This window comes from Bos taurus, chromosome 3, assembly GCF_002263795.3.
Source record: "Bos taurus isolate L1 Dominette 01449 registration number 42190680 breed Hereford chromosome 3, ARS-UCD2.0, whole genome shotgun sequence".
Lineage (NCBI taxonomy): Eukaryota > Metazoa > Chordata > Mammalia > Artiodactyla > Bovidae > Bos > Bos taurus.
The window spans coordinates 116,266,658-116,280,620 of NC_037330.1; the positions used below are offsets into that span (position 1 = coordinate 116,266,658).

General features: G+C 48.4%; 1 long non-coding RNA gene across 1 annotated transcript; it reads left to right on the top strand.

Annotated features, from left to right (window-relative positions):
- Positions 1-219: 219 nt before the first annotated feature.
- LOC132344955 (uncharacterized) lies at positions 220-13,652 on the top strand. The gene is made up of 3 exons (XR_009494039.1): positions 220-398; positions 880-13,225; positions 13,392-13,652. It is a non-coding gene; the product is annotated as an uncharacterized lncRNA (long non-coding RNA).
- The last annotated feature ends 311 nt before the right edge of the window (positions 13,653-13,963 follow it).

Sequence of the window (13,963 nt, forward strand, 5' to 3'; positions counted from 1 at the left end):
TGTTGGTTTCCATCTCAGACAGCGTCTCCCAAGGATGGAAGCTCCAGGTTTACAACAGGTAGAGAGGCTCTTTCTTGGGAAATTCGGCAAGGGCCTCAGGGCTGGCGCTCAAGCTGGCTGGCTGGTTTGGGTCAAGGACCATACATCCCAAATGGCTCACTCTGTTTGAACAGCTGTGACCTCTTGTTATCCAGGATGATGTCACAATCTAAATCATGTGACCTCACTTTTCCTACCAGCCCTTCCCACTGTGGCCTCCACTCCACCAGAACCCAGCTCAGCCTTGCTCTGGGTCAGCCGTGGTAGCAGTCAGAGAAGCACAGTGTCTCCAGCTCATCAAGTCCTGGACAACAGGGATGAAGCCAAGAACCTGAGGGTGAACTTTTCCTATTTAGCAGGTACTGCATTTCCTCAGGGTATCAGGAGCAGATAGATTCAAATATAAGCCCCAAGTCTTTTAGAAAACCAAGTCCAAGAAAAATTAAAAAAAAACCATCACTCTGATGAAAATTCATGCCCCTCACTCTTCTAGCAGTTTAAGATGGAGACAGAATTCTCCTTGGAAAATAAGCAAATCATTAGGATGGAGAGATAGTGCTGGTCCAGTTTTAGCCACTTATACCCGTGGGGTCATTGCTTCTGTTAAGCCTATGGCCCATGTGAAGGCTCCAGCATAACTGACACTTTCTATAAAAGGAGGAATATGGAACATCTCCTTCAACCTCAGACTTATGAGCTGGACAAATGGCAAGAATTTAGAAATGACTTTCAAGTGGATGGTTTATTAGCCTCTGGAAAGGGAAGACGGTTGTTTGAAGCCAGTGGGAGTTCAATAAGGGCCAATCGGGGAAGATTACTTTCATTTCCTTGTTTTGACAGGGAACTCGGGCTCACACAGCTGAAGCCATCTGTAGACATAATATATCTGGATCGAAACAACATTTTGGGGAAAGTTTCTCATGATCTCCTCTGGATTTGTAAGCTGGGGCATCACCCTGGATGGGGACGGGATTAATGGGTACTCCAAAAAGGGGCTGATGGCTCTCAAATTAGCGGGTAACCCCAGCTTTCCAAAGGGTTCTATCATTTATACTCCACAGTGAAATACTTCCATCCATCATTTAGATGACACTGATGGCACTCTGGGCATTATTATTAATAATGTTAATATTTCTTATTAATGAAAACAGTGACAAGGGCAACCACAACTCCCGGTAACTGTCTTGAATGCTCACGGCATCCTGGGCACTGTGCCCGAAGCTCCACGGGGATTAAATCATGCACTATAATCCAGGAAAGCAGGAGCCCTGAGGAAACAAATGCTGGTGCTGGGCGGGGGAAGGGGAGGCATGGGGAGGACAGCTAAGTTTCTTTCATATTCAAGGGGGTCCCATCTAAGGGGGAGGGCCTCAGCAGCTGGAGGCTCACTGCAGATGTCACAGCAGCCTCTCCCTGGGAGCGCTCGTCCTGACCCAGGAAAAGTCTGCCTGGTTTTAGGAAGAGCTCCCAGCCCTGAAGCTCTCTTGGGAGTCCCTTGGGCTGCAAGATCAAACCAGTCCATCCTAAAGGAAATAAACCCTGACTATGCACTGGAAGGTCAGATGTTGAAGCTGAAGCTTCAATACTTTGGTCACCTGATGTGAAGAGCCAACTCATTGGAAAAGACCCTGATGCTGGGGAGGACTGAAGGCAGGAGAAGGAGACGACAGAGGATGAGATGGTTGGATGGCATCACCTACTCAATGGACATGAGTTTGAGCAAACTCCAGGAGATGGTGAAGGCTGGATGGTGAAGGCTGAGGCAAAGCCTGTCGTGCTGCAATTCATGAGATCTCAAAGAGCTGGACATGAGTTAGCGACTGAACAACAACAATGGTTTTTCCAGTAGTCATCCACAGATGTGAGAGCTGGACCATAAAAAAGGCTGAGCATGGAAGAATTCATGCTTTTGAATTGTAGTGCTGGAGAGGACTCTTGAGAGTCCCTTGGACTGCAAGGAGACCAAACCAGTCAATCCTAAAGGAAATCAACCCTGATTATTCATTGGAAACACTGATGCTGACGCTGAAGCTCCAATCTTTTGACCACCTGATGCAAAGAGCCAATTGATTGGAAAAGCCCCTGATGCTGGGAAAGACTGAGGGCAAAAGCAGAAGAGGGTGGCAGAGGATGAGATGGTTGGATGGCATCACCAACTCAGTGGACATGAATTTGAGCAAACCCTGGGAGATAGTGGAGGACAGGGAAGCCTGGCATGCTGCAGTCCATGGGACTGCAAAGAGTCGGACACAACTGAGAGGCTGAACAACCCACTCCTGGGGACCGGGACTTGGCAAGTATAGGCTGGTGTCAGAGCCTGCTACAGAAGCTGAGCCTCAGAGCAGCACCTCATCCCAGGGAGAGCACGGGCTGCAGGCTGAACAGTCACAGGCACAGGCAGGGGAGCCTGAGCTGAAGGGCGGCAGCTGGACGGCCCCAGCCCCAGGTGGTTCCTCAAGGATGCTGGGCTTGGGCTGTTGGAGTGAGTCCTGACCCCACACCCTGATGTCAGGGGAGGATGTAAGCTTCGTGTCTGTTAAACCCTCATGGTTCTCTGCAAGAAAGAGGAAACATGATTGCAAGTTAGGTAAGTATTCATTTACACTTGAAAAGAAATCATGAGTGAGTGAGTGAAGTCTCTCAGTCATGTCCGACTCTTTGCGACCCCATAGACTATAGCCTACCAGGCTCCTCCGTCCATGGAATTTTCCAGGCAAGAGTACTGGAGTGGATTGCCATTTCCTTCTCCAATGGCAAATCACAAATTTTGAAAAGCTGATACATAATACATAAGTTACAAAATCCAAGAAAGCAACTTGCTTTATGACTCTTGGAATTACAGTTAATATATTTTATTAACTGCCTACCCTCACTCTATCATACAATCCCCTTCCATTTGGCTGCATATTCTTTAATCACTTCTGTATTCAATAATAATTCTGAATTATTGCTTTTTACAGAGAGACTAGCAGTCAACTCAGTCCTTCCTTTGGCAGTGTTGGTCAAAATTAGTTTTATATTTGCTCTGGGTACGTGTCTTTCAGCTCTGCAACCTGTTGTTGGTGATGGGACATTAGGGGACAAATGCTAGAAACTCAGGTAAACTGGAGAATTGTTGAGCTTGGAAAAGTAGTTGTTGGAATTCCTTCCTATTCAATTTCAGGGCATTTCTGCATTTCTAGCCCTCGGGATTCTCTGTGTTGGTGACACTGGTGCTCAGTTTGCTGCAACCCAGATGTTAGCATGTTCCATATGCAGCTAGTGGGTGATAGGAGGAGTCACAGAAGCTGTACCTAAACCTGGATGGTGACCAACAGCATAACTGTACATGGAACTGGATCCAACCCACAGGCAGCTACCCCAAGACCTGGAACTAATCAGTTTCCCAGCTCAACTTGCCCTGATATGGATCTTCAAATTCCCTGGGCCCACTCCTCCACCAGCTGCAGGAGAATGAAGAGGAAGTTGGATGGAAAAGAGATGGTGGGCTTAACCAGTAGTGATCCACATACATCACTCTGCAAAATGCACACAACAGATTCCCACGGGGACACATGGCTAGGCTCGTCTCAGTTCCCTTAAACTGAGGCTGTGTCCTCTTCATAATCAATCCTGCCAACGGGCTTGGGAGCACTCGTGGGTGCAGCCCAGCCCGGGGAGGGCATGGTGAGGGTGCTCAGCCCAGTGTCTGGGGAGACGGGCAGATGCTGGGACTGGTTGCTTGCAGGTGTGGGGTGGAGGGGAGCCCTGCCGGGCAGGGCTGGTCTTGATCACATCTGAGGTCTCTACCACCCCTAAGACATGAGATGCCCTGTAAAATCCATTCCCTGACCTCTAGAGCTGAGCAGTACACATAGAATCCAGCCTTCCATTGATTACAGTTCTCCAACGTTTGAAGAGAGAATGGAGCCTTGAGCTCTTGAGGATGCTGTGCATCAAATCACAAATGGCCCTCCATTCACTCTGTGCCAATCTGGGCATCAGCAGACAGGGACCCCCACAGGGTCTCCTGTGGAACCAGGAGGGCTCAGTCCAGCTCTGAGATGCTGACAGTCTTGGATGCCCATCCACGGAATAGAGCCAACCCTCCAAACAGGGGAATAGAGAGGGTGGAAGGACATGGCTCACATTTATTTTTCACTCTGTCGAAAAGTGAGCAAGTTTAGATGCCATGAGTGAAGAGCCCAGAGAGAGGGAGGGTGCAGAGGCAGGAGGGACTGGGATATGAGGGAGCAGGACCTAGAGGAGCAAGGGTTCTTGTCTAGAGGAGATCGGGCTTCCTTAGCTTTTGAGAATGTGTTAGTTGCTCAGTCGTATCTGACTATTTTGTGATGCCATGAACTGTAGCCCGCCAGGCATGTCAGTCAATGGAACTCTGGCAAGAATACTGGAGTGGGTAGCCATTCCCTTTTCCAGGGGTTCTTCCCGACACAGATTGAACCCACGGTCTCCTCTATTGCAGGCAGATTCTTTACCGTCTGAGCCAACAAGGAAGTCCTTATTTTGTTCTAATTTTGGCTTCAGAAGAACGACCACCATTGGAGCCAATGCCCAATTTCCTAAGTTCACACATGGAAACGTATGTTTTGTCAACGGAGCTACAACTTGGGTTAAAGATATACTAACTCTGCGAGCTCATTTGTTACCAATGTATCAACGATAGATTTATTTACTTACCTACCTTTTCCCCCAAATGATTTTAGGTGATGTTTGCAAAATGGATTTGTGAATCAGGGGAAAATGAATACAAAAGTATGCGCTAGGACTGGGGACATCACAGTTGGGGAGAATCAAGGTGGCAGAAAAACAATATAGACCCAAAGGTATTAGCCTGATTGAAGAAGGTGCAAATTTGGATCTGATGGTCCTAATAGCCAAAGCAAAAACACAAACATGAATCGGTTATCAGATCTCAGTGTTCTTGAAAAGAAAACAAATGAGTCCCTTACGGAGGCAAAATGTCTCCTGGTGTGTGTGTGTGTGTGTGTGTGTGCATGTGCGTGCACGCGTGTGTGTGACTGTACATGTGTGTGCCTGTGTGTGCACTGCCATTTCTTACATCAGGCTTCTTAAGTGATTTGAACACTTAAGAACACACAGCGTCCTCAAGAGCTCAAGGTTCTTTCTTCTGACCCCACTGTGCATATGCAGAGAGTCTGATGGTGCAAATCCATGGCAGCGAAGGGAACGAGACGATAAGACACACCTCACGCAGAAAACTCTGGAACCCATGGAAGCCTAGATGGACTTTGTGCCCTTTTGCAACAGGAATGTGGATAAGAGTTGCGGTGGATGTGGATAATTGTCTTTGAAAGTGCACCAAAACTGGTGTTATGGGTTGAGGGCAGACTCAGGTATCTCGGAGAGTTTATCAGATGGTCATGTGGCATGTCTGTTTTGGGGAACTGAGACTTTCAACCAAAATTTTCCTGTAGAAGGAAACTGAAGGGACGGGAGATTAGGAAAACGTTAAGAATGAGTGGGTTTCCCAAAGTTTTGTTCCATACAGAACACTGGAGTAAGTTTTTAGCTGGGAATTTTTTTGTGGTAGGATTCTCATCATGGCCAAAGGGGGAAAAAACCTAAGTAATATTCCCATAACACCATTTTGATGCTGTATGATTTCTCAGTGAAGCCAGCAAGAGGAAATCATTGCCAAATGTACCCTTCCATTGCCCTCTACCATGACATTTTTTGGAGAAGTTCTGCTGGAATGAAGATTGGAGTTAAGACAAGTTGATATCACACTCTGATCTCTGGCAATAGTTACCCAGCAGGACTGGGTTCCCCACTGACTCCCAACTCATGACGGTACAGCTATGAGGCCCATGTACGAGGAGCTTGTCTGAAGCTTTCCCAGGCAGGAGGGTGGGCAGTCAGCGCTGCCCAAAGCCATTTTAATTATAAGGTCCTATTTTATACCATGTGAAATTAGAGCTTGATTTGCCCAGATTCATGCAACCGTGTTTAATACAGATCAGAAAATCAATCCAGAATATTAATTGGAAGGACTGATGCTGAAGCTGAAGCTCCAATCCTTTGGCCACCTGATGTGAAGAACTGACTCATTGGAAAAGCCCCTGGTGCTGGGAAATATTGAAGACATGAGGAGAAGGGGATGACAGAGGATGAGATGGTTGGATGGCATCACCGACTCATTGGACATGAGTTTGAGCAAACACCGAGAGATAGTGAAGGACAGGGATGCCTGGCCTGCTGCAGTCCATGAGGTCATAGAGCTGGACATGACTCAGCAACTGAACAGCAACAAAGGCATGAATAAATCTTGGAATCCACTGAGCGTGCACACTGCTTACCCTGCAGCCTGGCTGGGTCCTCAGTCAAAGCCTGGACACAGGTCCCTGAGGGCTAGAAACGTCGTATTGTTTATTGACAATTCTTTAAAAGAGTCCTGAGTGTAGGCAGGCTGAGACAGAACTGCCAGAACCATGTTGAAACCCTGCGATCTTGACCCTCGGTCCAGATGCTTCACTTGTTTTCTCTGTGACAAAGGTGCTTTGTAGCCAGTCTTTGCTCAAAGCATTCATTACGGGTTTGACATTTATCCCAACAGCATTTTTAACAGTTACGTTTAATTCATTCTTCTTCTCCCTTTCATATTTCCTTGAAAAACAATGAACCATCTCCATCTTTTCAGAGGAAATAGTTGCCCATGATTTTGGAAGACAGCAGGTTTTGCGCCGAGTTTAGAAGCTCACTTGACTCCTATTATGCCTTATTTGGGGCAGCTTCCTGAGCTGCCAGGATTATCTAGAAGCATATCACGGGCAATTTGCATGACTTGTCCAGGGACCCACTGTAATGCTTGCAGCTCATTTTCATAATGTCCTACTCACTAGAGCTTGCACCCTAAGCAAGTCCCCTCAGTTAACTGAGACCGCACTGTATGCTGTGCCCAGCATGCCTGTCCCCGGGGGCTGGGATGAAGAGGTGGGCATGACTGACACTGACTGCCATTAACGTGGGAAACAGAATTGGCTCTGCCTGTGTCTCACTACAGCTTATCAGGTTGTGGGCTGAACTGTGTCCCCTGCAAAGGGCACCTCTGAGACCTAACCCCTGCACCTCCGAATATGACTTAATTTGGAAATAGGGTCTTCATAGAGGTAGCCAAGTTCAAATGGTGAGCCCTGATCCAGGTGGCTTATATGACTGCAGTCCTTGTGAAAAAGAGATATCTGGACCCAGAGACAGACTCGCACAGAGTGTGGAGAGAGCCACAGGGAGGATGCTATGATGGACGGGAGGACCAGAATGATGCTGCCACAAGCTAAGCAAAGTCTGCAGGCACAAAAAGCTGGAAGAAGCCAGAAAGGATCCTTCCTTTAGATTTCAGAGGGAACCCAGCCCCGCCAGCACCTGGATTTTGGACTTCAGCCTCCAGAGCTGTGGGATGATAACTTTCTGTGGTTCTAAGCTCCCTGATTTGTGGAACTTTGTTACAGTAATCTTAGGAAATGAATACTGTAAGCGATATTGTAGTTTCTATTTTAGAGTTGAGGAAACTGAGTCTCAGGATTTCTCCAAGCTATCTCAACTGGTGTCATGGGATGAACTGAAGTATCTTCATCTTTAGAGTTCTCCAGTGCCTCTCACCCAGGAGGCAAGGATGTTGCCTACTTCTGACAGCCATCGTGCACACCAGCAACCTGCTTTTGGAAAATGGTGGTGATAAATATAAGCTTCCACATGCCTGATATCAATGCACACAAAGCGCTTTTCTGTATATTTCACCATTTGTCTGGCTCACTAACTTGGATGCTATGAACAGGTAGAATGGCATGATTATAATGATGAAAGCCCTTCCTAGAGACATTGGTCCCCCATTTTAGCCAAAATATAAGAAATGGATGCACTTAACATCTGGGCTTCCCTGGTGGCTCAGAGGTTAAAGCGTCTGCTCGTGATGTGGGAGACCCAGGTTCAATCCTTGGGTTGGGAAGATCCCCTGGAGAAGGAAATGGCAACCCACTCTAGTACTCTTGCCTGGAGAATCCCATGGACGGAGGAGCCTGGTTGGCTACAGTCCACGGGGTCGCAAAGAGTCGGACACCACTGAGCGACTTCACTTTCACTTTAACATCTACCTGGGAGGATGTGGCAAAAACAGGCAGATGTGTCATTTACAGACGAGAGGAAGAGTCCCTGAGCAGAGTGGGGTGGCCGGGGGTGGGGGGATGAGTCTGCCTGATGGGCTACAGGCGTCAGAAGGTGGCATCTCAGTGATTGGCTCTGAGTGCAAGATTGTGCGAGCAGGGCAACTTGTCAGCATCACTTCTGATTAAAGCCCAGAAAAGTCTGGGTTCAGGTACTCCTGTGATCTCTGGCTCCAGGCAGCAGGCAGGGCTCTGAGGAAGAGATCAGCGTTGTAGAAACAGCAGAGCACGTTCCCTCACTGTGTTATATTTCCTGCAGCTTCTTGATCACGGCCACCATCTGCATAATGTAGGCACTCTTAATCCATATTCTGGTAATTGTGACCATAGATCACAGAAATTCATTCACATGGCACATAAGATAAGAGATGAAGAAACTGCTTCATGCATGCAAATCGAAACTGCTTGTATTCCTGAATATAATGATGGGGAAAAAAACCCGTGAGTTTCCAGATGTGCTCACGAGCGATTTTCAAGACATACAGTCACTCGGTAATGCATTCTGATGAATTTTTCAGAGATGAAATATGCCTTTGATTAAGGAAGGTTTTCCCCCCCTTTATGATAAGTCCTGTGTGCATGGGGGTACTCATTTAGTCAGGATGTCGTATGCAAAATGAAAGGATAAAACCTTCACTTTGATTTATGATCATGGTTATTAATTTCTGATGCAGCTTTTGGGTTTGGATTATTTGGGGGTGGAGAGATTTGGCAATGTCTGTGAGGAGCCAGAGAGATTTACTGGTATAAACATCACAGCAGAGGTCTAGCTGTAAATAACACAACTTCTAAAAGAAGTATTAAATCCCATGTTATTAGTAGGAAGAAACTTTAAAAAATAAGCTGATGCAGACTGTGATGTCTGCACAGGTAACTTCTGAGAGGAACCCCACGTGCAGGACACTTTCCTTATTTCCCATGAGAGCCGTGATTCCAAACCCTTTTGTCTGGGCTCGGGTGTTTCCTGGATCCTGGTGCAGTCAGCTAGTTAAGACTGGTTAATTTTCCTAATGATCATGAATCATAGGTTATAACTTCCATAGGCTATTTTTAATTCCCTTTTGTGCAAATGCACAGTATGGGCTAGCTGTACCAAAGTGCCAACTTTGGGTGCAGGGGGAATTCATACCCTTTTTAGCCTGGGCATTTCAAGTGGCACCTTGTTGGTGGCTTGAGCAAACAGCCTCAAGGTAGGGTGGGCATGTCAAGCTGGCCTGGCAGGAGGGAGTTTGCAGCTGGAGCATGGAGGCGAGGGGTCACTTGGTACCCAGTGTCCACTCACAAGGTCTGTGCTTCTCGAGACGGTTCTGACTGATAGCCGTGACCAAGGGAAGGACCTGGCCTGGGGTTCTCTGGGCAGAACTTGGGATGGGGTCATGATTCCAAAGAAGTCCAAAGAAGGCTCAGAGGCCAGGTCTGGTTCCTAGCAGTGGGTTTGGCTGCTTGTTTGGGATTGAGCTTAGTAGACGGAATCCAGAACCATGGGGGAGACCTTGGGATGGGGCAGGGGGCTTGAGGTGGAAGCCAAGATGTAAGACATCTTACAGGTGCAGAAAAGCCTAGTTGGATGGTGGTGCATAGGGGTGGGGGTGGGGAGGGGAGGGAAAGGAGCCCACAGTTTGGCAGTGGGGGATGCTCTTCTCTCCTTGTTCAGGATGTGAGATTCTCCCTACCCCACGTAGACTCCAATGCACCAGCAGAGTGCCAGGAGAGACCTGTGCATAGGTGGGTAAGAGTCCATGTCCTCCTGCTCATGGGGATTTATGGAGAAGCCAGGAGCGCTGTTCCCAGAGAAATGTCAAGAGCTGGGGTGAGTGAAGCGCCAGCAGCCGCCTTCAGCCATTCTCTCCACACCCCACGCCCCGAGGCGCCCCCGCTAACATCTGCTCCCACTCCTCTGTGCCCTGCCCTCCCCTGACACGTCACCCTGATGGGGATGGAGAATGTTCACCCCTTCTCCTTAGCCAGATAGTGTCCTTAGCGTCCCTGCCTGGGCTTGTTTATCTGATATTTCCCAGGAAATCATCACGTGGGATTGTCTTTGATCAGATGTGAACCAGGGCTGGGCTGGGAGAAGGGACACAAGACTGTAGAAGCTGGTGCATCTGAGAAGAGAGGACAGAGGACCAAGCTGAACCTCTTGGAATTAGCTGAGAGCATCTGCCAGAGAAACAGCAGGAGCAAGCAGAGACAGGCGGCTTTCAGGCTGCCCGGCTCCCTGTTTCCACCCACCGATCCTCTTCTGAGGTCCTGGCAGGGAGAACAGAGCTTCCTCTCTGCCCTCCTCTGAGCTGTTTGTCCGGAGGAATGATTGCCCCCCACCGCCCCACCTAAGAGGTGAAGCAGTGTGGTTCTTGCTGCGGACCCAGCCTGTCAGGCCCATGGGAGCATCTCTGTACACACAGGCACAGACCCGCCTCCTGGGAAATGCTCGTGTGGATCCGATCCTCAAATGAGAAAGAAAGACTGAGGAGCAAGGAGAGAAACTTTTCAACCATTTCATGCGATCAATCATCAAATGACTGTGTGCCCCCACTCCCCACCTAGAGAAATTAAATTTAATGAAACAACTGGTTCAAGTTACAGCATTTAGGCAAAGCAGATTTTTGATGAATTTTTCGAAGGAGCCAATGAGTCATAGCAATCATACTTCAGTCAAAATTCTTAAACCAGTGCACAATCACAAAAGAAGCTTAAGCAACTGACTTTTAATGGTTTAAGCTGAGACACGAGAAGACAAATATATTTAGCGGATTCTTTTGCTTTTTTTTTTCTTCCCCAAGTCTGAGCAGCATAATCAGTTTGGAATGCTTGGTGGTAATTAAGATTTGTGGAAGGCTGAATTTTAGAAATATGGATGTTCTGTGAGAAATTCGGGGCCAGAGAACATTGGTGGGGATGAAGGAATCCTCAGGCCCTAGGGGCCAGCCTGTTGTTTTCTGAAGCTCCCTGATGCCCTTGTGAAGGCTTGGGGAATGTCTTCTGGATGATTCCTTCACTGCAACCACACTGGCAAAGGCCGGACAGGCCACAGGAGCTGCAGGAGGTGTCAGAAGGGTTCACAGTGCCAGTAAATGGGCTCCAGATGGGCAGGTTGACCCACTCAGACCTCCCGTCCTCCTCGGAACGGTGTCTCCATCACTCCTTCCAAACCACACATGGGCAGGATGCACCTAGACTCTAGGAAGACTTCCAGGAGCTTAATTCTGACCCCTCCACCAGATAACTCCCTTCTCGTCTCCTTGTTTGTGGATAACTGAGCAGACAAGGGGCCTTTCCAGGTAGGAAAAAGTGGTAAAGCACCTTCCAATGCAGGAGATGCAAGAGACATGAGTTGAATTCCTGAATCAAGAAGATCCCCTGGAGAAGGAAATAGCAACTCACTCCAGTATTCTTGCCTGGAGAATTCCATGGACAGAGGAGCCTGGCGGGCTATACTCCATGGGGTCACAAAAAGTCAGACACAGCTGAGCACATGTGGGAGCAGACAAGGGAGACAGGAGCAGCTCTCAGCTTCCCCACCTCTCCTTTTGTCCTTGGATTCCATCCTGCCAGCGTTGTGAAGCTCCTCTGAAACCATGTCTGCCACCCAACCATCCACCCTGTTTGCTTGGACAAGCTCCCCCCATCTCTCTGGGGCCAGAGGAGGCTTCACCCTCCCTGCTTTGCCTCTATCACCCAGAGTCCTCCTGGTTCTCCCCCTCCCAGGTCCCCATGGCTGGCATCTCCAGGAAGCCTGCTTTGATGGGGGAGATGCTCGCCTCGCCACAACATCCCCCCATCCCACGAGGTGAGGCTGTGTTGCAGATCATAGGCTGGTCCTATTGGCGCCTGTCAGAGGCACGTGCTCTGGGCATCCTGGACCACATGCAACCTGGCCGAAGGTTCTTCACTCCTCGGGACGCAGAAGTACCCTGAGTCTGGGGACTGTGCCAAAACCACAGGAGGAGTCAGCTCCTTCTGATGAAGTTATCTGCTTTCTCAGGAACATCAAAGAAGTGCCAGAAACTTAGAGTGAGATCAGTGGCTTTGGAGATGTCTAATTTGGCCACGGGACAGAGTCACCCAGCTTGTCAAGGACAAACAATTTTGAGGTATCTCCTCTGAGAACAGCTCTTTACTTCTTTTTTCTCCTCTAATATATAAAGCAGCTTTCAGGTCACAGAAGACCCTGCTACATCTCAAGAACAGAATGGAATAGAATCAGAATTAGGTGTCTGTGCAGAGATGGACACAGAGGTCAACCCAGCGTGGGAGTCTTGGGAGGTACCTGGAAATAGACCAGGCACAGGTGGGAACCTGAGTCAGGCAGCGTGGGGTAACTCAGGTGTTTCAAATTGCCCACACCTGTCTTGTGGGCTGGGCCAGGTGCTAGGGCCAGCAGTGGACACAGCCCAGGTGCAGGTAGGAAGCTAGGCCAGCATTCCCCGACCCAGAACCATGGCTGGTCTCCAGATCCAAACCCAGCCTTCATTTCTATGGTTCTGTAGAAAAGGACACACCGAGAGACTGTCAAGTACTTTGCTACAAAATATAACTTTTTCTCATTCCTTTTTCCTAGTCTAGCAAATCTTTTATCATTTTCTTAAGGCAGTGACCACAGTCCCGTTCCGTCTTGGCAGCCCGTCCCTGGCATTGAGTGGCACCATGTTCATGGGCACAGACATCTGCTCCATCATCTGCCCTAAATGCCTGTGTTCTAATGTGATAGGACACAACCGGAAACTGTAGACACAGTGGAACGGCATACACAGCGTGATCACTACTGAACTTAACACTTTTTCATGTGGTTCAGACTGGTGGGAAACACACAAGGATGCCGAGAATCGGCTCTGGGTGCTGCATGTTTTGTATAATTTCCTTTCTTTTTCTTTCTCCCCTTTTGTGTATATTGAAAATTTCCACAAATGATTTTGTTCTACTTTTATGATGAGAAATAGGCTCAAAAGAAAATAACGGATCATGACCGAGGCTGGGAGGCCAGGCCCCGGACCTCACTGGGCAGCTGGGTAAGTTTAAAGGAGTTTGAGCGTCCCCTGGATGCTGATGGACAAACTGGCCTTGCTGACGGGTCTCCTGGGAATAACCCAGACTCTGGCCCCAGGAGGGAGCGCCCATGTGTCCAAGGGTCCACCTTCTGAGGCCTGTGACATGTTTCCTTTCATGCACATGCAGGGATTAGTCGTCAAACACGAAGAACCCTCCTCCGGGCAGGAGCTGTCTCATCCCGTTCTCACCTTACAAAATCAGAAGACCTCAGCAAGTCAGGGAGGGCGAGACCATCTATTTGAACTACTTCATGCTGTAAATGAGACGGTGCAGAAATATCTATCAGAGTGCTTCCAATTAAAAGCGGGTTTGGACCAGGCAGAAAGCACTTACCTAGTTTACATCTCTGCATCCATCAGTCTCACACTCATTCATTTTGCCACTTTTATACAAGAGACAAATATTTCTCATAGACAAATATTCTACGAGAGTAGACTATTTCATCAGAAAGTGGGACAAAATCCATTCGTGTACAGTCATTAGGAGTTAGACTGCAAATACCATTCTCCAAATTAATTTGGTTTAGGCTTAAGTAGAGAAAGATGCCGTCTGGTGCTTCATTTTTCACTGGGAAGAGATCCAGCTCCTTCTCGCTGTGACCTGGGAGCCTGGAGCAGGGCGTCAAGGGGGTTGGGAGGTGCTGGGGGGACTGGGGTCAGGGTGCGGGCAGAGGTCTGGGGTCAAAAGCGGGACGAAAG